The sequence below is a fragment of the Saimiri boliviensis genome, chromosome 7 (assembly GCF_048565385.1).
Source record: "Saimiri boliviensis isolate mSaiBol1 chromosome 7, mSaiBol1.pri, whole genome shotgun sequence".
Taxonomy (NCBI): Eukaryota; Metazoa; Chordata; class Mammalia; order Primates; family Cebidae; genus Saimiri; species Saimiri boliviensis.
The window spans coordinates 87,682,333-87,709,377 of NC_133455.1; the positions used below are offsets into that span (position 1 = coordinate 87,682,333).

The 27,045-nt window shown below is 37.4% G+C and overlaps 1 protein-coding gene across 8 annotated transcripts in view; it reads right to left on the bottom strand.

Annotated features, from left to right (window-relative positions):
• LMNTD1 (lamin tail domain containing 1) overlaps nucleotides 1–27,045 on the bottom strand; it is a 472,319-nt gene that overhangs the window by 317,959 nt on the left and 127,315 nt on the right. For all 8 annotated transcript variants that reach the window (XR_012518495.1, XR_012518496.1, XM_074402937.1 and 5 more), the window contains one exon: nucleotides 12,416–12,541. The gene's annotated coding sequence lies outside the window, so the exon portion shown is untranslated. The remainder of the gene's footprint in view (nucleotides 1–12,415; nucleotides 12,542–27,045) is intronic.

Here is a 27,045-nt window from a genome sequence, read left to right on the forward strand (position 1 = left end):
ATTATTTGTGCATTTCATTGCATCTCAAGTCATAACTAAAGCCCAACTAAATAGCCCACTTTATTCTACCACATTATTGGGGCAGAAATTAAAGCTAAGGGATAGTAAGGCAGGGCACTCATGCTGTCCAAGCTCAGATTATGCCAAGAACTCAATGTGGTTTATGAAAATGTCAGAGACTGTCTCTGTTACAGCCACTCTGACCTCATGAGATCCTCTCCATTGACAACTCCATAAGGTCAATCCAGTGACCAGTTTCTAGGCTACCATAATCCTTTAAAAAATAGCTAAAACAAGACATAAGAACATTTATCAAGAGTAGAATTCAAGGTCAGGAGGAAATTTTTGGCTGGTGGATCCTGTGACCTTTTTTTTTGGTGGTAGAGGAGAGGGGGGCTTTCAAAATAAGCAATAATTTAAAACTTCTGATATTCTGAGTACATGCTAATATTTAGAACTTAATACATTTTTACCTTGGCTAGGTGTCTTTCCAGTGCTGATTTTTATTCTTCTAAGATTTGCCTCTAACCTTCACCCTATTTACAATCTCCCCAGCCTGAAAGATGGTGTACAGATTGCCTGAGATAGGGACTAACAGCTGTGTTTTTTCTGGCAATTCAAACACTTTGAATATAGGTCTTGGCATTTGAAATGCTAGCCTGCAAACTCTGCACTGAAGTTCTCGGAGAATTTATCAGTTTGTGCTTAGGGACTTTTCAGATGGAAAAAATGAAGTTATTCATGTTTTCACAGGCAGTTCCAAATTCCAAATTGTGTCAAGGGTAAAATGTTTCTGTGTTTGAAAGGCCAAGGCAGAATTACGTAACCCAGAAGAGGACAATATAATGCTATCCAAGGAACAAATTGCAGGGCTTTAAACATTTGCTATTATAATTCTATAAATCTATGCAATAGGAAGTGGTTCTTTCTTGCCCCTTAGGGGAACTGAATTTGGTTTTCATAATAAATGTGCAAGGCTCTGAGAATTACAAATTCCAATAGTTACCATAAAGAAAGAATGTTTTGCTTTATGTGTTTCCACACTTGGGAAGCTGTCTCTGAGTTTTGCTGGTGGCATGCTGTATGAATTTTTCCATGTTGTTATAGGTAATTGAGATTTGGGCAATTTTTGTCTTTTCTATTTTTGAACAATTGAGACCTCAGAGTCTGTGAAATTGGACAGCCATATTGGCTCCCGGAATTTATTACCCAGAATTCATTACTTCTTTCCAGGCTATGTGCTTCTGACCACTCATTTTTTCACTCATGTTTTAAGCTACAGAATGGGTTATGGACTACATAATATGAAAACTCAGAGAAGTACGAGTGCATTATAATTATTGAGAAGTTGCGAAGTATGTAGAACGATTTCTATCTGCAGTAAGGATTTCTGTATTTTAGTTTGTACATGAGAAAGAGTTCCTACAAAACAATACACTGGTTAAACTAGCAATACTAAAGAAACCAATACCAAGTTCTCAGTTAGTTTGAAACTGAGAATGTCAAGAGGTAAATTCTAAATAAGGACATGATGCGAGATAAAAATATAAATAAATAGAAAGAGGGCCACTGAGAAAAATATCCTGGTCTAGTGGTTTCTAACCCCAAACTCAATTTTCCCACAACACTTGTGCTGCATTCTGTTTGCAACTATTTTCATTTGGAAACCAAGCAACTGATTTTAAACTATAGGAATATATCTTGGAATATTTTCAAGCACTGGACTTAGTGAGGAATGGTAATTAGTGAAAACACGCATACACACAAGCACACACACACACATACACACAAAGAGAAATCAAGACAGCTATTCTTGTAGGTTCTGTGTGTCGAGATTTTTTTGAAAGCTAACATTTTTACAGAAACTCTGGTACACACCATAAACAACCACAGTGAAAGCGTAAGATTCTGTAAGAGCTTAAGAAGAGAATAATAGCCGGGCGCGGTGGCTCAAGCCTGTAATCCCAGCACTTTGGGAGGCCGAGGCGGGTGGATCATGAAGTCAAGAGATCGAGACCATCCTGGTCAACATGGTGAAACCCTGTCTCTACTAAAAATACAAAACATTAGCTGGGCATGGTGGCACGTGCCTGTAATCCCAGCTTCTCAGGAGGCTGAGGCAGGAGAATTACCTGAACCCAGGAGGCTGAGGTTGCGGTGAGCCGAGATCGCGCCACTGCACTCCAGCCTGGGTAACAAGAGCGAAACTCCGTCTCAAAAAAAAAAAAAAAGAAGAAGAAGAAGAAGAGAATAATAAAGGACTTAGAACTCAAAGTCTCGCCAGAAGTTTCCTTTATCCAAACAAGACAAATTCAAAATCAAAATTATGTAACCAAATACTTTGTTTTAAAGGTGGGACAAACTTTTTTTAAATAGCATATAAAAGCCAATCTAAATTTTATTCAAGATGATATTACTTGTTGTGATTTGCTTGGCTTATGGTGAGCACAGGTGTAACATGTTCTCTGAAGAGCCTGAAGCTGGAAGATAGTGTGCTTGTTCCATTTCCCATTAGAAGGGCATATCACCATTCTATCAATCCTGGCAAGAACTTAACATTTGATATAACAGAGTAATAGGTATAAATCTTGCAAAGGTAAATGTATTAAACAAACGGAAGATATTAGCATATGATTGCCTGAAATGATTATGCCATTCTGCCCATGTTTTTATTTCTTTAACTAAAATGCCACAAAAGCCATCTATGTTTTTTCCTTGCAGTGTTTTAATTTCAGAGCATATTTCTCCACATTGCAATGCTCCAAACAAAGTTCTTTCTTAATCTGGCTTTCTTAGTAAATGAGAAGAAACACTAAAAATTCAGTAATATATAAAATTCATAATCTGTAAGAACTGGGTTATTTGGAGTAAATAAGTTTGATCAACTTGTGTGTTTTAAAGTTCAATATAGTGCACATAAGTCTGCAGTTATCTGAACAGGTGTAAACTTAAGAAGACCTATAATTTTTAATATTCACCAAATTTTTCAATTTAACCATATGTATTTTTATTTACCCAATCAAATAACAGCCTACCAATTAATTCATACTTAATAAGTATAATTCCTTTCACGATTATGTACTAAGCCTCTGACATATGCTAGGCAATAGCTAGTCATTAGGATATGAGGGTATCCTAGAATGAATCATTGCCCTCACCAAACCTGTGGTGATCCAGCATAAAAGGTAGGCAACTAAACAAAAATAACACAGAGGTGTTAAAGAGTGATGGCACGAGTGTTTACAGAAGAGCACACGTCCAAAGCATCTAACTTAGTTTAGTGGGGAAAAAGAAAACTTATAGGAGATGCTACATACAAATATTTCCCTTCTGGGTATTTGCCAGCACCTAAGCTTATGCAATTGTCAGTTGCTGTGTTTATCATCTGTCTGCTTCTGCTTCATGGAAGCTTCTTAAGGGCAGTGACAATTTTGTTCACTGTTGTATCTCTAGGACCTAAAGCAAGGTCTGGCACATAACAGGCACTTAATAAGTACTTGCCGACTTAATGACTGACTGGTCAAACAAAAATGGCGATGGGGAGGAAGCCATCTGAGCCATATTGAGGAGTTCAGACTTCATTACTCAGCCAGTCAAAGCGTGGAGGAGGTTTCAGCAGGGCAATGGTGCAATATGATGTAATGTACTACACTAGCTCCACAGACAAAATGGACTGGGCAGAGAAGGGCGAGGCTGATGGCCTTTAGTCAGGGAGCTATACCAAGTGTGGGTCAAAATTGATGGTGGTCTAAAGATCATGATGGTGATAGAGATGGAAAGAAGTGGGCAGATTCAGGAGATGTTTAGGAAGTGTCCATAATTAGATGTGGTGCAGGGAGGAAGTGGAATAGCCAAGAAGGTTTCCAGGATTTGGTCACTGGCTGGTTGGATAACGTTAATATGCATTGAGACAGGAAGCGGTGGAGTGGAGGAGTTTTCTTGAAAAAGATCAAGAGTTTGGTTTTGAGCCTGTGTTCTTTGAGGTCTCTGCATGACACCTAAGAAAAATTGTCCAATAGATAATCAGATAAATACTATTTAATTTAAAGCTAAGAATGATGTCTGAAATGCAGATATAAGTTGAACTAATTCAACATAGAAACTCAGTTGTACCCCAAACTTGTTAGGGAGTTACAATAATCAGAACAGAATATTTTTTCTTTCCATTTTCACGACACTTGAGTGTCTCACTTGCTAAGCATTAGCTGTTGATGATAACTTCTTGGTGTCAGATTCATCTTCAAGTTGAAGTACTGAACTGCATTGACAGGGTCCTGGCTGAGTGCAACTTCCAAATTGCTTGGCAGCAAAAAGAGGTGAAAAACTCATTACCAAGCCATCTGTCCTGAGATTTTGTCCTGGTTTCTAGGCCAGAGAAATTTGAATAATTTCAAAAAAACTTAAATAGGACACACAAATTAGTGTTCATTTGCTATCTGCCCCATATCCTAGTTTCTTGTGCATTAACAAATCCCTCAGAAAGTTGTGCAAGGTGGCAGTATTAGCAAGTAGATACCCTAGCTGCAGCCTTCATTTCTGTAGAAAACATAATTTAACAGAGGATTGGAAGCCTTTCTATTAAGTATGCTACTTTTTGAACATAAGTAACTTTTGTTACTAGTATTATATTTTATTCCCAATTCTATGTTCCACTTTTAATCCTGAAATAAAATATTCCTGTACAACAAAATTAAAAGGTAATAATAGCAATGAAATTTATCTAATGGTCAATTTGAATCTCTTGCTTGTTGTAGAGAAACTTTGTTGGATTCAAATCTTTCCTTCCCTCTTCTTTTTCTTTCCATTCTCTCTCTCTCTCTTTCTCTCTCTCTCTTCCCTACTCCCTGCTTCTCTCTTTTTTTTTTTTTTTCCTTTGTGAACCCAAAAGCATCTGAGACAGGTCTTAAGCAATTTAGAAAGTTTTTTTGTGAAGGTTAAGGATACATCCATGACACAGGCTTAGCAGGCCTTGACAACATGTGCCCAAGGTGGTCAAGGTACAGCTTGCTTTTATACATTTTAGAGAGACACAGGACATCAATCAATACATGGAAGATTTACATTAGTTCAATCTGGAAAGGCAGGACAACTTGAAGTCGGGGGTTCCAGGTCAAAGGCAGATTCAAAGACTTTCTGGGTTGGCAATTAATTGGTTGAAAGAGTTATTATCAATAGAAAGGAATGTCTGAGTTACAATAAAAGGTTGTGGAGATCAAGGTTTTATCATGCAGATGAAGCCTCCAGGTAGCACACTCAGAGAGAATAGATTATGCATATTTCCAATCAGACTTAAAGAATCTGTTAGAGGCGGGAATAATAAGGCATATCTGGCTCCCCCTTCCCATTGTGGCCTGAACACATTTTTCAAGTTAACTTTGGAAAGCCCTTGGCCAAGACAAGGAGTCCATTCAAATGGTGGTAAGAGCAGGGCAGGGCTTAGACTTTTGTTTGTTTGTTTACATCTTGTATAATAAAAGAACATGGAATTTTGAATCAGAACTAGGTTTGAGTCAGGTCTCTACCTTATTTTAATAGAATGGTCTGAACCTATTTTCTGAATTTTAAATAATAATACTGATGATTTAAAATATCACAGGATGACTATGAGGGTTAGATAAGAAAATATAGACAAAGAACACTGCAGAAAGATGACTCACAGGATGTGTTCCACAAATGTCATGTATATTCCCTTTTCCTCCAATATAAAATGTCATTTATAGTTCCATTTTCCTCCAGCAAGAAGGTTGCTGGATATCAGCATCATGAAACTTGTTGGAAATAGTTCAATTAGTTTCAGTGTGTGGAGAAAGAGAAAACCAGGTGGCAATGGATTCAAAACTAAATGAAAAATAGTGGTTTGTAGATAGTAGAAACAGCCACACTGTCAAGAGGCAGAAGAAGGTATAAGAATGGATCAATCATAGGAAGGAGAATCAGGGTCAAGAAACATTTCTTGTTGCTAGTAGTTGATTGCTTTTTTAGGATGGAGAGACTTGAATATGCCTGTAACAAGAGAAGGGGGCTGATAGAAGGGAAGAATATAAGCATGAAAGAGATCAGTGATAGAAAAAAGTCCTGAAGGAAATAGAAAAACAGCAGCACTGATAAAAAGTAACTGTTGCTATAAAAACAAATTGCCAACTGAGCACAAGCTCCCTTCAGGCAATGCAAGCAAGACCTTTGGAGACCTGGGATCACTATGATCTTAGACTTCATTCAGAATTTTTCTATTAGCCAGCAATGCCAGGGTCTTCAGTGGATCAGTAGTTCAGGGATGAGGGGTATTGTAGGAGTTCCCTGTAAGTAGCTGCCTTCCCCTGTTACCTTAAAAGGTCATTACTCATTGTGTATCAAGAGAAGAAGCGCTATAGAGCTTAGATAAAATCCTGTTTTTGGGAATACAGACTACAGTTTAAATATAAGCTCCATCATTTATTATTTGCATGATCTTAGGAACATTTTTAAAATTTCTCTAACTTTCTCTAAAATAAGAGTAATAGCTTCTAGATACTAGAACTGGAGATAATGTATGCCAGGTAACTAATAATGATTAGCATACAGGAACCACGTTTTTTATTGTGGGGTATCAGAATATATAATTTGCTTATTTGCCTGTTACTGAATAGTTCTTTGTTTTGTTTTCTTTTCTTTTCATAAATCTTTCAGTACATATAATATAATGTGCTTGCAGAGATTTAAGCTGTTATCACTATCACTGTTGTTATTCTAGGGTGGTCAAATGAAGAGATTGTCCCAGAATTCTGAATGTGCCCTCAGCCAACAGAACTGAAATGCTCCCCAGAAGAACCCAGGCCTTTGGTGCCACAGACATACATGATACAAAATTACCATGACACCCAGTTTCAACAATAGAAGGAACATTTGTATTATAGCTGAGGACATTCACTCAAACAACCTTTCCTAAGACTTCAGCATCTATTCACTTATTTTCATCATAATTAAAATCAGTATGATTCTTCCCCGATGTAATAGTGATTATGACACCAAAAGAAGCACAAACTACAGAAATGCAGAGGTTAAAAGACTGCCTAATTTTATTTCACTTAAGAACATTATTACTGTTATTATTATTTAGTAAGCATTTTATTTAGCCAGTAATTTCAACTAGACTAATTCTCATTATGAATAGATATTTAATATGAAGAAATTGGAATGTCTGCGGCTTACATCATGAATAGTCTCATTTTTGTGCTGCCTGTCCTCAATCCTGACTTCCTGTTTCAGCAGAAAAGGCAGAATCTAAGATGTATTACATAATTTCATTGGATAGTGAAGACTATTTGGAAAGATTTAAAGTAATAGGGCAAATGTAGGGGTAAGGAAAGACCAAATGGACCGATCCTTTGCTAAAGTAGAGAAGCACTTCACAAAACTGAGTGTGCGTGTAAGTCATCTGGAGATCTTGTTACAGCACAGATTCTGATTCAGCAGGCCTACAGTGGGGCCTGTGGCTTTGCATTTCTAATAGGCTTTCATATGCGCTGCTGCTAGTTTCCCTCCCTCCTGCTGACACGGAATACTGAGGAAGAACCTAAAACCCAGTCCTGAGTGGGGAGGAACAACGACATGTGCCCTTCTTGCTGAGCATCACAGAAAGTGCCTGAAAAATTCAAGCACCAGCCCCTTGCCGTTTGGAGTCTCTTATCTTGGAACACAGCAGATCTGTGACACTTGGAGGCTAATAACTGACTTATACCCATCCACAGACAGAAGGCCTAGGCTATGGAAATATTTTATCTAGGAACCTGACAGACATTGGTCAGATATCCAGAGGAGTAGCAGTAACAAGGTGACATCATCTCCTGAGGATACACAACAAAACTAGGACCAGGAATGTAACTGACAGCCTTTCTCAGAACCAGGAGACTCCTACACGTGCCCCAACAGTGATTCTCAAAGTAGATCTGGGAAAATGATCACAAATCTTTCTCCTGAGATGTTTTTTTCTGATAGGCCCATCAACAGAGGGGTTCCTCTCCACTTTGTCTCAGATGAAACTCAGACTCACAAATTAATTATATACTAAGCATTTATTTTAAAAATAAATAAGAAAAATATGTGAATAAATGAATACATTAGAGATGCCCTAATTTCTTTTAGAATCATTTACTTCAAACACAGTGCAAGAATTACAGTGGAAATCCATACTCTGATTTATCTCAGTGACTTTTTAAAAAAAGGCACACTTGCTTTTTTTTTTTTTTTAAATAAGTGGCAAATCTTTAAGGGTGTCCTTTTATTAGAATATTTTCTTTTCTAAAAGCAGTCACCCTTTTGAGTAGTGGAGACAGGCCAGCTATACCTAACTGCTTTTCATTGCCAAAGGTAGTACACATCCTATAACGACCTCAGGAAAGATTGGCAAAATTGTACAGTGCATGATGATGCTTACTCAGCAGTCAGCTATCACACATATTTCAGTGGTGTTTTTTTTTTTTTTTCTCTTTAACATTCGAATAGAATATCAGAAGCCTCGTATCCTGATTAGTCAATAAGCATCCTGCTTTAGGCTTGGATGAGCACTAGGCACTCTTTTCCATTGCTGAGTGAATGATGACTACAGTATGACAGCTGACACCGTCACTAAACCATTATTCTTGGAAACAAGGCAATCTATAAATTCAGAGGGCAGATTTTGCTGGCTGGGTGTTTATATCTATATTTCCTACCTTGGGAGTGCACTGACATTATTTCAGAACAACTTGTATAAGTAGAGGTATATCTTAAATTTTACAACGGAATAGCAGCTTCTTTTGGGGGTTTGTTGTGTGTGTGTGTGTGTGTGTGTGTGTGTGTGTGTCTGTGTGTTTCAGTTCAGTTTTGCCTTCTGGGTATCTTAATGTAAAATAACTCTTGAAAGGGTTTTTCAGATTTATCTTCTTAAACTCTACTCATCTTCTGGGCTAAAGAGTTGTTGCAATTGCTTCAGAAATGGAAGCACTGATTTATATTTCACAGGTATTTTCAAACGTGCTGCAGCACAGCAGGACCCACGTCCACTTGTCTTCATTCCCTTGATAAGTAGGAAAGCATCTTGGAGGAGAGGCAGGCACAGGCTGTCACTGGGAAGCTGGAGTTCTTGTTCCCTGTGAGAGTCATTCATCCTTCAACTAACATCACACCTTACTTAAACTACCCAGACAAAAATAGATTTCCACTTGAGCTGGAAAAGCAGTGAGATGAAGTACAGAACTACCAGTCTAAATACTTCAGTCCTTTCTGTAAAAATGACTCCCTGCTGGTAAGTAACCTTGGTCAGGTCAGTTGACTTAAGGCTGCAAAGAACTAATTTACTTTTGCTGCCAACCCAGTGAACGAACACTTTTTAATATAATGAAAAACATAAACAAAGAAAATGCAGCAAATTAACTTGAAGCTGATAGGATATTGGGTTAAAACACTGCTGATGACATTTGGATAGGAAGCAAGTACTGAAAAAAGACACACTTGCTTTTTTTTTTTTTTAATAAGTGGCAAATCTTGAAAAAATAACACATTTTAGTTGATAATAGTGTTACTATATCAGTGAACTTTTTATAAGATGTGGCTATTAAAATAAAACAGTTTGACAATTAACTTTTCTTTGTTACTCTCTAATTGTTTTATAGGGATTGCTTTCTTCCAAACTAGATTTTAAACTTTTCAAGAGCAGCAATAATATCTTTTTCATTCAGGATTAAAGATCAGATCTCTGTGTTACCCATGTGCTCAATATTGGCAGAGGTGGGAAAAAATTCCAGTCTGGCCCCTAAAGAAGTGCCTCATGTGTAATAAGAAAATAAAATGTGCTCTTGAGCTACTGACTTTCTAGTTACTCCATTTCTGACAGTGGTACAGCTGGATCAAACCAGAAGTACAATGGGAGACAGTAGAGCAGACTGAGAAGGCGAGAGCATTGTGTACTCTTGTCTCACCTTATGGGTGTTAACCCCGGTGCTGTGGCAACAACTCATTATCTTGCTGCTCTTAAATCTGAGATCTCACTGGGGTAATTTTTACCTTTCCTTGAGTTTAAATTTCTACTCTTCTGTTTTAACAAAATTGAAGTATCTATATACAGTGATTCTTGGTATAGCTATTTATTTGACAATTAATAATCCCACTAATGATCACTATTTACTGAGCATATATTACATGATGGATACTCTAAGTTGATTATCCAATTAAATCTACTCAAAAACCCCTCTGTGGTAACTATTATTAGTCCCAATATAAACATAAGGAAGTGGAAGCATAGAGATCTTATGCCTGAAAAATGAAGGAGGAAATATTTGAAACCAGGTCTGTATATAACACCTACACTTTCCTAATGCAAAAGTCTTGAATGTCTGCAATTTATTTTCATCTTGGAAAACGGGCATCTATATGTTTTCCAGGTTCTATAGACTGAACAAACTATGTGCAGTGGGCCAGGGAAATTGATGGAGTAATCGTTTGTTTCAGGCACAGTTAAAATACTACCATAAACGTTGCTTAATGATGATTGAGATGCAGTTGAGTTTTGAGATGTAGTTGCTGCCTTCAACAGAAATACAAACGCAACCTTCTAGGCTGAGAGACCCCATGTGATTTACGAGACAGGAGACAGATTGACTAGACTGCCAAAACTATGTCTTTTGTTCTTTCCCTCATGATTTCATCCATAATAGAAATGTAAAAAATTGTCTATGCAGACACCAAAAAGAGTGAAAAGAAAAGTCACAAATTGGGAGAAAAGACTTGCAATCCACATCACTCACAGAAAGAAATCCTCCAAATTAATTAGAAAAAGACAAAGAACTCAATAGAAAAATGAACAAAAAGCTTGAATAGGCTCTTCACAGAAGGGAAGACACAAATGGCCAATAAAAAGAAAAGAGACAGCCTCATTAGAAATCAGGAAGTTGAAAATTAAAACCACAGTGGGCCATCATGTTATATAAACCAGATAGGCAAAACATTATAACTCTAGTGAGAATATGAAGTGTCCCAACACTTTTACAAGGCTGGTGGGTATGGAAATGGGCAAATTTGGAAAGTAATTTGGCATTACCTAGAAAAAACTTTGGCATTATTTAGAAAAGTTGTTTTGCTCCTAGGTATATGCCATAGTGACAATTTTGTCCATATGTACAGGGAGACAAATGGTTCATAGCATATTAATAACAACAACAACAACAAAAAAAGAATAAAATGATAAGCAACCCAAATGCAACCTCAATCAACAGATCAAAAGCAAATGGATAAATATATTGTGGTATATCCATGTGATAAAGCAGTGAAAACATATAAAGTATAGCCACATGTAACAATATAAATGAATCTGGAACTAAAGGTTGAATGAAAAAGCTGTGGCCGAAGGACATCTAGAAGATTTTATTTATAAAGTTTTTAGTGTGTAAGACTTTTGCTATCTTTGATAGAAAGGGAACAATAACACAAAATTCAGGTCAGTACAGGATGGGCTGTGAAGGGAAAAAGAGATCCTGGGAGGGCTCTCATAAAACGTCAAGACTAAACATAGTGCCCTTTTTATTAAACTTGGTGGCAAGTGATCATCGTATAATTATTCTTTCTTTGTGCTTTTTTTTTAAATTGTGGTAAAATATACATAACATAAAATTTACTATCTTAACTGTTTTTTTAAAGTGTATAGTGGCACTGATTACATTCACACTGTTGTGCAACCATCATAGTAATACTTGATTAAAAGAATTTATAGTGATGTTTGGTGATAATTATATCATCTTCATATCTTTGGTAAATTTTAGCCAGCTCACAATCATCAGAAAAGCCTCTGATTTTGGTAAATTTGTACAGTGAGAAACTTGGTTTTTGTCACTGAAAAAAAGCATATTGCATTGGTTTGGCAGATTAATATAATATTAGAAAAAAGGTTAAGTTGTGCGACCCCCTGAAGTAATTAGAGAGCAGTAACATATAGCCTTCAGAGAAATACCTAATGTAGATGACAGGGTGATGGATGCAGCAAACCACCATGGCACGTGTATACCTATGTAACAAAGCTGTACGTTCTACACATGTACCCCAGAGCTTAAAGCATAAAAAAAAAAGCAGCAACCTATTTTCAACGGCATCTGAAAGTTCGATGCTACTTGGAGTTTGAGGAGTTCTATCTACAACTTATTGGGTCAATTATAAAATTCATATGTCATCTCTTCTGATTATTTTGCAGCCCAAAAGTTTAAAAAAAAATTATGACACATTTGCATCTGGACATTTTCCAAATATTACATAATTAGAAATGACAAGTAATTGTTTTATAACGATTTTCATAATACCAACTGTTTATGTGTTCTGTGAAGATCAAGGATAAAACAATGGGTGTGAAACCCACAACGGAGTTATTTCAAGTTTGTCATCAACTCACCCATTTGAACATTATTGATCTCACCTTTATTGTTAATGCTGGGATTTCAGACCCAAGTTCAGCAATTTCTTGTTGCAGTTGTTCATTTGTTCTCTGTGCCTGTTGCAGTGTGACTCAATCATTGTTGAAATGCACTTGTAACTCCAGAAACTGAGGGCCAAAAAAAAGGGAGGAGAGGCTGTGTTAGGCAAGAATTCTGTTTTATAATAAAGGAAGCCATTGAATGCCCAAAGCTGATTATGTAACAAACTCCATCAGGGCCTGCAAAATTCCACCAGAGAATGAAGCCGGATGGGAATTTTCAAGTCAGTTCAAATTTCTTTTCTGCCTTCAGGATTTCTTTGCTGAAAGCAATATATTAACTCAAAAAAAAAAAAAAAAAAAAAAAAAAAGAAAGAAAGAAAGAAAGAAAGAAAGTCTGGCAAGACTCCAAAAAAGTGATTTAATCTGCCTCATTTTTGACAATTTATAGCCAATTCATTTTTTAACAAGTTCATTCACTTAATAATTATAACAGATTATCTGATATTGTTATCTTTTATACAATAGATTTTCCTCATGAAATAATATTTGTTCATATATTTAAAATCTCAATTTCTTTGTAGCAGAGTTCATAAATATTTACAATGTGTGATATTGTGTTACACATTTATTATGGAAGCCTTAGCCAGCAATGCACCATGAATAATAACAGCCTTTGCTGGTTCTGCTTCTTTAGGAGCTTAATTAAAAGTAAGCACATGACATAAAGAAGGCAGCATATAGATGATTTGTGACTAACAACATGGCAAAGTAATTTAAGATTGTAAATAATTGTTTCAGTATCGCAATACCTGAGTATTCTCTGAATACTGAGAAGCAGCAGAAGCTAGTGGAATTCTTTTGACAAATCACCCGGATTTTGGTGTTCTCAGTTGTAAACTGAAATAACACCACCATCAACTTACCTTATTACAGAATGAAATGAAACTCTTAACTGTAGTATCTAAACCAAATGATAATTTGTTGGGGGCATTCACTTAAGCTTTTTATGGAAACTCATCTCTAGGAGAATACATACAGCCCCTACTTGATAATGCTGCACACAGTGCTAACTCAAATGTCTGTAAGTCTCTGAAATATTTTTCTTTACACACTAACATGTGTGTATATATCTGTGTGTGTTTACATATCTATATAATGCACCCATACACACACATATACATTATATACATACATATGCATAAACATATATGGCTACATATACATGTATATACATATATGGTTACATACATTACATTACACATATGCATATACATATACATATATATGGTTTGCCCACACCCCGCACAAAAAAAAGTATGACACATTTGCATCTGGATATTTTCCAAATATTACATAATTAGAAACGGCAAGTAATTGTTTTGTAATGATTTTCATAATACCAACTGTTTTTGTGTTCTATGAAGAACGAGGATAAAACAACAGATATGAAACCCACATGCTGTAAGTGGTATCTTCTACACACACTACCTTATGTTTATTCTCAGCTAAAGAGTATTAGTGCACCGTATTGCAAGGGCATTCTGCCAAAAAGGTCTTTACTTCATTTTCCTGAGTTTTGTGGGTTCAAAAACACACATTGTGAATGTCCTTAGCTGTGGCTGTTCTTCCTACTATTTATTTTGTGCTATGGTGAGCAGTTTTGACCCATCATGTATGACAAAAAGTTGAAAGGTATGCACATGACACTTACACACAAAAAAGGTGACGAAGGAGTTAAGCCGACCACAAGATGTCTTTGAGGAAATGACTAAGGAACAAGAAAGTAGAGATCAGGAAGCCCTTGGTGATTTCTGACAGTCCTTTGACCTCCCTAAACATCCTAAAACATCGCTGCTTGCTGGGGGACTGACCTGCAAAGGATACTTGTCAGTGATGGCGATCTGGAGGGTACCTCCTCTGGGCTCTCCTGGAACCTGCCCACACAGAAATGACCCGGTCATTTCTGAGGAGGTGTCCCCTGAAACGAACCAGCTGTTTCATCCAAAAGTTTTCTGTAGACATGGTCTCCCTTGGAAAGTAATTTTTAAAATACAGTTTTTGATGGGCCAAGAGGTGTTTAAGAAACTGGCTTAATCACATGAGGCCCATTGCAGTGTGAAGAGATGGACTTTCACCACATCTGGTGAAAGATAAGACTAAAGTGAAGTTGAATGTATGTCAAGAAAGAGAAAATAAATATTAAGCTAATCTAAGTTTAAATCTCATGCCTAAACTGACACACTGAATACAAAGTGGAAGCCACTCTTCCTACGGAGTTGAGAGGCCTAACATGGCAGAAGATAGTGAGTAAACCAGTTGGTAACAATTCATCTGACTCCTGGCACATTTATATACTAAGTAGTGAGTGAATAGATCCACATATGGTCCACACCATCCAAGTAAATTTAGCCTTTTAGTAGAAAGTGAAAGCCAATCTTTTTTTCCAGGTAGTAGGGAAAATGTTATAAAAGTTACATTGGCAGGAAGATTCCACACCAAATATACAACTTATTCCTTTTGATATTAACAAATAAGGGTAAATTTAAGCTCTCATAGCTAAGTAATATGTGTAATCAGAAGACAAAGGCTTTTCTCGTAGCTGCTTACTCAGGGGAAAACTTTATCAGAAACCATAAAGGGTCTTTACTAACATATATTTTTCCTAATCTTTTTAGTAGGCCTACTTTACATAAAACGAGTACACAGCTATCAGTCAAATTTATTCTTGGAAAAGATACTTTGCTTTCAAAGGCTGGGCTTGCCTCCAAAATATTTGTTTAATATTTTCTACAATCATTTTCACCTTCTCATTTCTACATCTCACAAATTAGGAGAGAAAAAATGTGAACTATTTTCCATCCCCTTCTACCTCTCTTATACACACATTATTTGGGGGAAAACAGTTAAATATAGTGTAAAGAAATCCTCTTTGCTGTAAATAAAACAGAGTGTTTTAAACCCTGTGTATCATTTTACCTGCTCCTACCAAGTCATCAGAGTTTCAAGGCTGGAGTATTAAAAGAAGAGGTAGAGGAAGTGGAAAGGACCCAGAAGCAGGGACAAGTTCATCCTCTAAGCAGTGACCAGTGTCATCAGAGAGCTGCAAACAGATACTGTGGTCCATAGTCACAATCCCTGTCACCATGGAAGTTTTATTCTAAAGGGAGAAAAGCTAAGAAATAATCAAGTCAATATAAAATCGGGAATGTTATGAAAGAAACAAATGACGCCTGATGCATAATCATGGCTATCTTGTGTACTGGATATGGAGACCTGCTTTAGACAGCATACTCCTTAAGGTGGAATGAGAAGGAGCTGGCCATAGAAACAGAAGAGAAGCATTTCCTGGGGGAAACCAACTGGCACAATTGGTTCTAAGGTGGAAAGAGTGTGAGGGGCAATGAAGGATTTTGAGCAGAGACCCATAGTGACCAATTTCCTTTCTGCAAAGATTGTGCTGATTAACTTACAGAGAACAGCTGCCAGAGGCCAAGCCAAATAAATGGTAGGGCTCATGGAAGACATCTTGATAAGAGAAGTGGGCAGCTGGACACAGGATGGGACAGAGGACAAGAAGAAGAACGACAAGACGTGACTTGCTGATGGAGTGGGTATGAGGATGCCCAAGAAAAAGGAAGAATCAACAATGGCTCCCAAGTTCCAACCTTGAACATTTGGGTGGTGATATGTATGGAGATAAGTAAGACCAGAGACTAAGAAACAGATTTGGTGGAATGGATCGGGTAATTAAATACGGAATTCCATGTATGTTCTTTCTATGAATTGGCTCTGTGCATTTACTGTCAGAAATGTCAATGAGTAGAAATTCACCTATGAATAACCTTATCACTGATCCTGTTTGAGCCATGAAATACCTGCTTCATAAAATGAGGACCTTACAAAGCTAATTATGGCAATCATTCATGGAGAATATAATGGATTTCACTTAATGCAAGCACATTGCAAGGTTCTCAAAGGAAAGTACTGACATGTATGGAAGTCTCATTAATTTATTATCCAGGAATGTGTTGTTGAATGCAGTAGTGCTAAAAATAAGGGTAGAGGTCTCAAGGAATCAACTTAGGTGCTCATCAACAGTGAATTGGATCAAGAAAATATGGTACATATACACCATGGAACACTATATAGCCATAAAAAAGAACAAAATCATATCCTTTGAAGCAACATGGATATGACTGGAGGCCATTATTTTATAAAGTCTCATTAATTTATTATCCAGGAATGTGTTGTTGAATGCAGTAGTGCTAAAAATAAGGGTAGAGGTCTCAAGGAATCAACTTAGGTGCTCATCAACAGTGATTTGGATCAAGAAAAACGGTACATATATACCATGGAACACTATATAGCCATAAAAAAAGAACAAAATCATGTCCTTTGAAGCAACCTGGATATAGCTGGAGGCCATTATCCTAAGTGAATTAACACAGAAACAGAAAACCAAGCATCACGTATTCTCACTTTTACAGGAGAGCTAAACATTATGCACACAAGGACATAAAGATGGGAATGATAGACATTGGGTATTCCAAAAGGGGGCGAAAGGAAGAAGACAGCAGTTGAAAAACTACCTATTGGGTACTATGTTCACTATTTGGGTGATGAGTTAAATAAAAGCCTAAGCCTTAGCATTATGCAATATATCCATTTAACTAACCTGCACATGTATCCCCTGAATCTACAATTAAAAAAAAAAAAAAAAAAAAAGAATAGAGGACTAAAATTAGTAACATAGCTTCTTTCTCATAAAATGCTTTCCCTAAATATTTAGCAAATGATTGTTGCTCTTGTTCATGAATCTTGGTCTAGTTTAAGAGTCTGTAAGCATCAAAGCAAGCAATTTGACAAAGCGCACAATTTGGAAAGTTATTATTGCCTTGTGTGGAGTAAAGACTGTCATGTTTTCAGATGAGATACTATTTTCTTTAGATTTCTGTGCCATCGGCACTGGGAAGATTCCTAGAGGTTACACATGGTTTTACTTAGTTTAAGATCTTGTCTAGAGGAAAAATTATTAATTATACTACTGTCTCAGGAGTATGCAAGATTGCTAACAGAAAGCTAAACATGGCTTTTCATCCATATCAGTTGTTCTATTACATTGAGGGTTTAATGTTTTATACGAAATAGTATATGAAGTAACAGATACTGCCTGAACTTAATTGTCCCCTGAGGCATCCATCAACCAATCTTCAGAGATTTGAAGTGATAGGATAAATAGTTTGTTTTAGAATATCTCTAGAGAATGAGATTTCCCAATCAGATCAATTCAATAAACATTAAGAGAATGTGTATCACATACCAGAAACTGTGCTAGAGGCCAGTTAATAGCACATTCATAGTGTTTTTGCAAACTGTCTCAAATTATTGCTTCTATTTTTTTAAACAGTAAGTAATATATATAGAGCACTTACTGTGGTCCAGTGTTTTAAAGGTGTCACCTGTTATGTGGTTTCAAGGAGTAACTCAGAGTCAATTATTTTGCTCACAGATTTTTTCACATGCAAGCAACAGGATGACCAATTGGTTTCAGTTGGCCTGAGACTACTCCCACCCTTTTTATTGAGGTGAAATTTGCATTGCATAAAATTCATCATTTAAAGGGAATGATTTATTGGCATTTAATACATTCACAATGTTGGGCAACCAGAAACTCTCTCTAGTACCAAAATATTTTTATCACCTTGAAAGAAAATAGCAACTCCCTGTTCCTACTTATTCCAGCCACCGACAACCTCCAATCTGCTTTCTTTTTCTATGCATTTACTTACTCTGGATAAATTCACATAAATGATATTATACAGACCTTTGTATCTGGCTTCTTTCACTTAATGCCTGCACATTACAAGGTTCTCCAAGGAAAGTACTGATACGTACAGAAGGCTTATTAATTTATTATCCAGGAATGTGTTGCTGAATGCAGCAGTGCTAAAAATAAAGGTAGAGGTCTCCATGTAATCCACATAGGTGCCCATCAACAGTGAATTGGATTAAAAAAAAATATGGTACATGTACACCATGGAATTCTATATAGCCATTAAAAAAGAACAAAATTGGCCAGGCGTGGTGGCTCATGCCTATAATCCCAGCACTTTGGGAGGCTGAGGCAGACCACCTGAGGTCGGGATTTTGAGACCATCCTGACCAACATGGAGAAACCCTGTCTCCACTAAGAATACAAAATTAGCTGGGCATGGTGGTGCATGCCTGTAATCCCAGCTACTCTCGGGCTGAGGCAGGAGAATCACTTGACCCCAGGAGGCAGAGGTTGCAGTAAGTTGAGATCATGCCATGGCACTCCAGCCTGGACAACAAGAGTGAAACTCCACCTCAAAAAAAAGAAAAAGAAAAAGAAAAAGGAACAAAATTATGTCCTTTGCACAATGTATTGGAGGTTCATCAACATCGTAGCATGTATCAATGCTCCATTTCACTTTACAGCGAAGCAATATTCCATTGCATGTTACATCACACTTGCTAACTCATTGTCCATGAAAGGACATTGGATTGATTGGATTTTTTTCCACCTTTTGTCTATCATAAATTGTGCTTCTATGAACATTCATGTACAAGTATTTAAGTACTCATTTTTCAGTTCTTTTTGGTATATTCTTAGAAGTTTACTTTTTGTGTCTTATTGTACTTTCATGTTTAAGTTTTTGAGAAACCAACTACCAGATTGTTTTCCACAGTGACTGCCCCCTTTAACATTGCCACCAGTAATGTACAAGGGTTCCAATTTTTCCACATCCTTGTCAACATTTGCTACCCTCATGTCCCCTTTTTTAAATTATAGCCAACCTAGTGGGTTGAAGTGGTATCTCTTTGTGGTTTTGAGTTTCATTTTCTTACTGCCTAGTGATGTTGAGCATCTTTTCAGCTGCCAATAGAGCATTTGTCTATCTTCTCTGCAGAAATGTCCTTAACAAGTACTTTGCATGTATTTTAATAGGATCTGTGGGGATTCAATGCAAAGCACTTAGAACAGTGCTGGACACAAATATTAACCATATTTCCAAGAAAAAGAGTAAAAATGTATGTGTTATTTTCTGAACTCTAGCTCTTTGATACAAAAGTTACTGTTTGTTGTTGTCGTTGTTTTGTTTTTTTAAGCATTGGCTGCTATGGTTTCCAATCTTAGCAGGGGCAGTATATTTACCTGGAGAAAAGTTGGTGGATTTAGAGGGTTCTGATCCTTTCATATACTGGCCACTGGTTTATACTCAAATTTGTTAAGACAATGACTCAGAACCACTACCCTCCAATTCCCTGTTTGCTTCTGTAAGAGACTTACTTCTGAGAGAGATCCAAGATGGTTGATCACTAGCAGCTTGGGATTGTAGCTCCCAGTGAAAGCGCAAAGAACGAGAGGACGCCACACCTTCACATGAATTCTTGTTGCTCACGCACCAGGAGATTCCCAGCGGAGGAGCCCCACGGGTCGCCAGCGTGACTCTTGTGACCCGCAAGGTGGTTTTGCTGGCGCCTGGGAGTGTCAGTTCTTGGTGCAGAGTCAGAAAAGCACCATCAATTGGCGCAGTGGGTTGCTCAGATTTCGGCACTGAGAATCAATAAGTTGAACGTCCACTCAGAAACCCAGTTACAAAGACGGTAATTATAAAGGCCACAGATGGATAAATCTACAACGAAGGGAAGAAAACAGCCAAAAAAGGCTGAGAATACCCAAAATCAGAATGCCTCTCCCTCAGCAGGGGATCACAGTTCCTCATCAACAACAAAACAAGGCTTGATGAAGAACGAGTGTGTTCCAATTACAGAAACAGGGCTTCAAAATGTGGATAATAAGAAACTTCTGTGAATTAAAAGAATTTGTTCTAACACAATCTAAAGACACTAAGCACTTTGAAAAAAGGTTTGACGAAATGTTAACAGGAATACACAATTTAGAGAGGAATATAAGTGAATTGATGGAGCTGAAAAACACAATACGAGAACTACGTGAAGTATGCACAAGTTTTAACAGCCAAATTGATCAAACAGAAGAAAGGATATCAGAGGTTGAAGACCAATTCAATGAAATAAAACAATAAGACAAGATTAGAGAAAAAAGGATAAAAAGGAACGAGCAAAGTCTCCAAGAAATATGGGACTATGTGAAAAGACCTAATCTACGCTTGATAGGTGTACCTGAATGTGACGAAGGGAATGAATCCAAGCTGGAAAATACACTTCAGGATATTATTCAGGAAAATTTTCCCAACCTAGTAAGGCAGGATAATATTCAACTCCAGGTAATACAGAGAACACCACAAAGATATTTCTCAAGAAGAACAACTCCAAGGCACATAATCGTCAGATTCACCAGGGTTGAAATGAAGGAGAAAATACTAGGGGCAGCCAGAGAGAAAGGTCAGGTTACCCACAAAGGGAAGCCTATCAGACTTACAGCAGATCTCTCAGCAGAAACCCTACAAGCCAGAAGAGAGTGGGGACCAATATTCAACATCCTTAAAGAAAAGAACTTGCAACCAAGAATTTCACATCCAGCCAAACTAAGCTTCATAAGTGAAGGAAAAATAAAGTTGTTTATTTTTTATTTTATTTATTTATTTATTTTTTTGAGACGGAGTTTCACTCTTGTTACCCAGGCTGGAGTGCAATAGCGTGATCTCGGCTCACCGCAACCTCCGCCTCCTGGGTTCAAGCAATTCTCCTGCCTCAGCCTCCTGAGCTGGGATTGCAGGCAGGCACCACCATGCCCAGCTAATTTTTGTATTTTTAGTAGAGACGGGGTTTCACCATGCTGACCAGGATGGTCTCGATCTCTTGACCTCGTGATCCACCCGCCTCGGCCTCCCAAAGTGCTGGGATTACAGGCTTGAGCCACCGCGCCCAGCCTGGAAAAATAAAGTTTTTTGTGAACAGGCAAGCACTCAGAGATTTCATCATCACCCGGCCTGCTTTACAAGAGCTTCTGAAAGAACCACTACACATAGAAAGGAACAAACAGTATCAGCCTTTCTAAAAAATACCAAAAAGTAAAGAGCATCAATATAATGAAGAATTTACATCAACTAATGGGCAAAATAGCCAGCTAATATTAAATGGCAGTATTAAACTCACATATATCATTGTTAATTCTAAATTTAAATGGACTAAATCCCCCAATCCAAAGACAGACAGGCAATTTGGATAAAAAAACTAAAACCCATCAGTATGCTGCATCCAGACCCATCTCACATTCAAGGATACACAAAGACTCAAAACAAGGGATGGAGAAAGATTTACAACCAAACAGAGAACAAAAATAAATAAATAAAAAGCAGAAGTTACAATTTTTGCCTCTGATAAAATAGTCGTTAAAGCAACAAAGATCAAAAGAAGCAAAGGATGACATTACATAATGATAAAAGGATCAATGCAACAACAAGAAGAGCTAAAGATCCTAAATATATATGCACCCAATACAGGAATACCCAGACATACAAGACTAATAAAGAGACTTAGACTCCTACACAATAATAGTGGGAGACTTCAACATTAATATTAGACAGATCAATGAGACAGAAAATTAACAATGATATCAAGGACTTGAACTCAGATCTGGAACAAGTAAACGTAATTAACATTTATAGAACTCTCCACTTTAAATACACAAAATATACACTCTTATCAGTACCACATCATATCAACTTAGAAGTTTAAATGAAATGTTGGCTGGCTCCTTGTTTGTTATTCTCTTCCCTCATTTTCTTTCATGTCTCCATTATTAAGGACAATTTTAGGCATACCCATATTTAGACTGCATTCTAGCCCAGGCAATAAAACAATACCCCCATTCTCTCTCCCTCTTCCTCTTTCTCTTTCTTCCTCTTCTTTATTCTTTTTCTTATTATTCTTTCTTTCTCTTAAAAAAAAAAAAAGACTTATTTCTCTGTGTCCAGTTCATAAGGAACAAATGTTCAAATGAGAAAAATAACACCATAACAATTTATCCTAATTAGTACCTTGGTGAGAAAACAGAACAAAAAGATTGAACAATCCTAGAAACTAAATTACCCTCTCATCTGTGGGCAACCCTCCTAGCACATCAGGATGAGTCATGAGAGAGCAGAGATGGGACTTGCGCCTCTGCTGTGAATAAACGGGGCTCTCAGTCTTCAGGTCTTTTAAGAGCACTTGGAGCTTTCTCTGTTTTTTAAAAGCTGATGTTTTCATACCATCTTTCTTCTTACTCTTTTCTGTTTCCCCTTAACACAAAGTGAGATAACTATACTTTTTATACTATGACACAGCAATTCTGTGATTTTTTTTTTTTTAATAAGTGTCTATCAGGGGCAGCATAAGCATTTCCAAGTTAAAAGCTAACAAGATAAACTTTAGGGCAAAAAAGAAAGGTGAGAAGAAAGAAAGAGAGAAACTTATTTTACCACAAGAAGTTCCCAGGAAAAATCAAACAATACCAAATGATGATTTGAGTTGTTTTAATATGAAATGTGACATTCATTTGAGAATACTACTTTGTTCTGACTTACCATTCAGCATCCCCTGACAGATAAACTTTAATATCATGAGAACAAACTCCAGCATCTTCACTATTTTATTTGTATGCTATGATTTCAATATGATTCAGCCTTGTCAATTTGAAACCCAGGGGTCCAAAATAAATGTACTGTATCACAGAACTACAACATTTATCTGTCATTAAGAATAATTTATTCCTGAAATAAATTTATTTGAATCCAACTTGAATTCTACAGCCTTAATCACAAATTCTTGGAACTCTAAGAAAACTTAAAGACTCCACTAGTCCAAGCTGGACCACCTTTAGAATCCGTTGGGTAGAGGGATTTCAAGCCTAGTCTTAGGATTCTCTAAGGAAAAAAATTTTATCAAATCTTCCAATAACTTCTTCTGTAACTTTGACTATATAAGGTGTGCCCAATGCAATAATAAAACATATTCCCATGAACCAATAATTTCACAGTTACATTTTACAAAGGGAATTTTCTAGGTTATTCGACTAATATCTTACTTTTCACATATTTTTTTTACAAGTTGTTAAAATGAAAATGTTAATTATACCACTGCCTTTTAATTAACCTCTTTCTTATTTTCTTACTTTCTTTCCTTTAGTGCATTTTAACAGATAATGTAACCTCTCCCCCAAAAAATTATTTTGAGTTAAGAAATTTCTTGTCTTATATACTCTTAGTGGGAATTTAAAATTAAAAAAAAAAAGAAATTTAATGTCAAACCATCTCTTCGCTAATCCTTGATCATTATAGTCTGCAATGTCCTAAAAAGGCCCATATTCATTCTCTGATATAGCAAAAAAACAAAACAAAAAAAAAAAAACAAAAACAAAAACAAAAACAAACAAAACAAAACAAAACAAAAAAAACCTGGCACTGTAGCTCGTGTCTGTAATCTCAGCACTTTGGGAGGCTGAAGAGGGTGGATCACCTGAGGCAGGAGTTCGAGACCAGCCTGGCCAACATGGTGAAACCCCATTTCCATCTCTACTAGAAATGCAAAAATTAGTCAGGCATGGTAGCAGGTGACTGTAATCCCAGCTACTTGGGAGGCTGAGGCAGGAGAATCACTTGAACCTGGGAGGCAGAGGTTGCAGTGAGACAAGATCACGCCACTGCACTCTAGCCTGAGACAAAGCGACACTCTGTCTCAAAATAAATAAATAAATAAATAAATAAATAAATAAATAAATAAATAAAATTTAAAAATTCAGGTGTACCTGTGGTCCCAGCTAAGCTACTTGGGAGGCTCAGGTCGGGGGATCACTTGAGCCTGGGAAGTTAAGACTACAGTGACCCATGATCATGCCACTACACTCCAGTTTGGATGACAGAATCAAAATAATAAATAATTAATTTAAATTTTTAAAAAAAATGTTTAACACACAGACACACATAAGTACTCGGTCCAGAGTCATAGCTAGCTGGAATATTTTTGCTGCAGGAACACTAATTGAATCATTCCCTTTTGGAATTATGTGCAAATACAGGTTTATGAAAGTCTGTCTGTTTTGCAGCTCGTTTCTTAAGGACTCAAATGTCTTTAGTTCACAAAGAATGTTTATATTCCTGAGTTTTTTTCATATACTCCTAAAGAGTACACGATGTTTTTAAATAGGTATTTATAATATCCCCTATACCAGGCACTGTGTTTAAGAATGGGATACAAAGACAAATAAAACCAGGTCTGTTCCTGGTGAGGCCACTATCTTTCAGGAGCCACCAACATGTAACATGCTATTTCTGGACAAGCGGTAAGTGCTAAAAGGAAGATTTCTCTACAGGGTTGTGGAGGCCAGAGAAATGAAAAGTCAGGGAATACTTTCCAGAAGAGTTGCTATAATTTTTAGTTACATGATTATATTACAAAATTTTAAAGTTGTTTTTTAAGAAAATATTCTGAAAAAAAGAACAAAAAAATTTTTTTCTGAGACAGAGTCTCGCTCTGTCACCCAGGCTGGAGTGCAATGGCATGATGTCGGCTCACTGCAACCTCCACCTCCTGGGTTCAAGCAAATCTCTTGCCTCAGCCTCCCAAGTAACTGGGATTACAGGTGCTCACCACCATGCCAGGCTAATTTTTGTATTTTTAGTAGATACAGGGTTTCACTATGTTTCCAGGCTGGTCTCAAACTCCTGACCTCGTGATCCACCCACCTCAGCCTCCCAAAGTGCTGGGATTACAGCCTCCCAAGAAATTTTTTAAGATAGTGTTTAAGGCAGAGAATCTAGAAGGGTATGTTAGAGGATAACAGTGAGAAGGAGGCAAGGTATTTGTCAATTATGTCACTGAAAAAGGGAAAAGCTTTCCCCTGTAGAATATGCATGCAGAGTAGGTGCACACTCACAGGTCAGCTCCAACTCTGCTTACTATTTTTTTCCAAAACCAGACTAGGCATCATTATCACTTGGATGGCTTTGAACAGACAACCTACCTGAAGCCACATCTACAGAGAATGGAGGTCTGGAGGACATACTGGGACCTTCTTTTTTTATTTTTAGCCAGGATCTCACTCTATTGCCCAGGCTGGAGTGCAGTGGAAGGTCTCGGCTCACTGCAGCCTTGACCTCCTAGGCTCAAGCAATCCTGCCACCTCATCTGCCAAGTAGCTGGGACTACAGGCATTCACCAACATACTTGGCTAATTTTTAAATTTTTTATAGAGGCAGGGGTCTCACCATGTTTCCCAGGCTGGTCTTGAAGTCCTGGGCTTTAGCGATCCTCCTGCTTGAGTCTCCCAAAATGCTGAAATTACAGACCTGAGCCACTGTGCCCAACCCGGATCTATTTTTAATACAAAATCTCCAGATGATTGTTTCATAATGAACTCTCGCCTTACCTCTGGTTGAACCAATATTTAGGAATCACCTTCTAAAGCAATGACTTGAATTTTGGTGCAGTTTAGAATAAGTAGGGTTTCTCAGTTTTGTGTCTGGAGCCATTTTTTCCATGCGATTCTGATGCTCATCTACCGTAAGAAACTCTGGTCAAGACAGAATGTGATTAATTTCAGTTTGAGCTCTTTTTAGGTGCCATCTACATGTATGAGGAACTGGAGTTTCTAGACAAAATAGTAATGTAAATAAAGCCCTCCCATATTTGTTGCAAGTTTTGAAACACAGCAGACATTGTCAATGCCTCGTATTTACTTCCTGGCTTTCAATGTGTTTGAGCCTCTTCCAACTGCCAGTATTTGCATCTCCAGCCTGAAGACTTTTCCCAGAACTGAGGACCAATCTCACCATGTACCTAACAAAATGGAAATGGAGCTGGGTGTAGTAGCTCCCACCTGCAATCCCAGCACTTTGGGAGTCTGAGGTGGGAGGGTCACTTGAACATAGGAGTTGGACACCAGCCTGGTGTGAGACACCAGCAATATAGCAAGATCTCATCTCTACAAAAAATAAAAAATCATCCAGGCTTGGTTGCACACACCTGTGGTTCCAGCTACTTGGGTTGTTGAGGGTTGCTTGATCACCCAGGAGGTCTGAGGCTGCAGTGAGCTATGATTGTGCCACTGCACTGCAGCCTAGGTGACAGAGCGAGACACCATCTTAGGAAAAGAAAAGAAAAAAGAAATACTAACGGCAGGGAATGAGCAACCTTCAGAAGCAGGCTTCAACCAATGCCTCTCAGGGGTTCATGTATAAGTGTCCCAGCTCCCTTGCCGCCTGGCAAGGTAATTCTGAGAAATGTGTTTGCACTGTTTCCTAGAGTTTCCTCACAGGAGTAAGCCCCAGTCACTTACTGTGGCAGCTGGCTTCTTAATGCACCTTTTGTTGACTGCATTCCCTTGCCTGTGTAATTTTCCTTCTCCCCTACTGGTGCTTGCTACACCTCCTAAATACATTTCTTGTACTCAAATTCTTATCTCAGGATCTACTTCTGAAGGGGCCCAAATCCAGAGGCAATGACCCATTAGATATAACAGTAACATTAAGTTCAAAAAGCATAGTATTTCCCCTCAAAAATAAAACTACAATGCAAACATAATAAATAAAACAGATAAGCCAATTTAACAACTATGTTTTATAAGATATGTTGAAAATAGACATTTGTTCAATTGCATGATTTTGATTCCAGAAGCAGTACGTGGTTTGCACACACTTGCAGGA